The following is a 917-nucleotide window of genomic DNA, read 5'->3' on the forward strand; positions in this document are numbered from 1 at the left end:
AAAAAAAAAAAAAAAAAAAAAAAAAAAAAAAAAAAAAAAAAAAGAGAAGGGAAAAGAAGTTAAAGTTATAGTGGAATAGATTAAAGCAGTGAATAAATTGAAGCTGAGAAAGGAAGGAAATGATGAGATCAATGAAACAATGAAAAAGTTGTAGGGTTTTGCAAGAGACCGAAAATTGCCAAAGATGTTATTGGAAGCTTTCCTAAAGAAACTCAGCCAAAAAGCAAGAAAAAGGGAACTTCCCTAAGTAATTGAGTTTCAGGCACATATCCAGACAAACTATATAAATCAAAGCATCAGAAGAGTTCTGGGATAGACTCGTGCATTTACCTGTTAAAGACATTTTATCGGGGCTGCTTACCAGCTTCATGTTGCCATGGAGCTAACATCAAACTAATCCAACTACCCTTGCCCTGTCCTTGACATACATCCCCACACACCACAGACATTGCAATACAATCTCTTTGACTTGGAGGACGTTTGGAAATCAATGATATACTAAGACTGAATTACCACTTCACTTATATTTGATTAACATGGAATCATAGAAAATTATAACAAAGTGACTAGATATTTAACCTGGTCTAACTCCTCATTTTATTGAAGGAGTTATGTGATTTACCTAAAGATGCAGATGAGTTTTAAGAATGTTGAGATAAAAATTCAGAATTTTGGACCCATATACCCTCTCTTTAAAAATCTTTATGGAGATAAATTAATCTGTTAAAACCAAAAATGGTTGAAACCCATAATGTTGTTTTTTTCTTTCCTGCTTAAACCTAAGATGTATTGGCAGGTTTTTGTTTTTTTGTTTTTGCGGTACGCGGGCCTCCCTCTGCTGTGGCCTCTCCCGTTGCGGAGCACAGGCTCCGGACGCGCAGGCTCAGCGGCCATGGCTCACGGGCCCAGCCGCTCCG

The sequence above is a fragment of the Physeter macrocephalus genome, chromosome 19, assembly GCF_002837175.3.
Source record: "Physeter macrocephalus isolate SW-GA chromosome 19, ASM283717v5, whole genome shotgun sequence".
Taxonomy (NCBI): Eukaryota; Metazoa; Chordata; class Mammalia; order Artiodactyla; family Physeteridae; genus Physeter; species Physeter macrocephalus.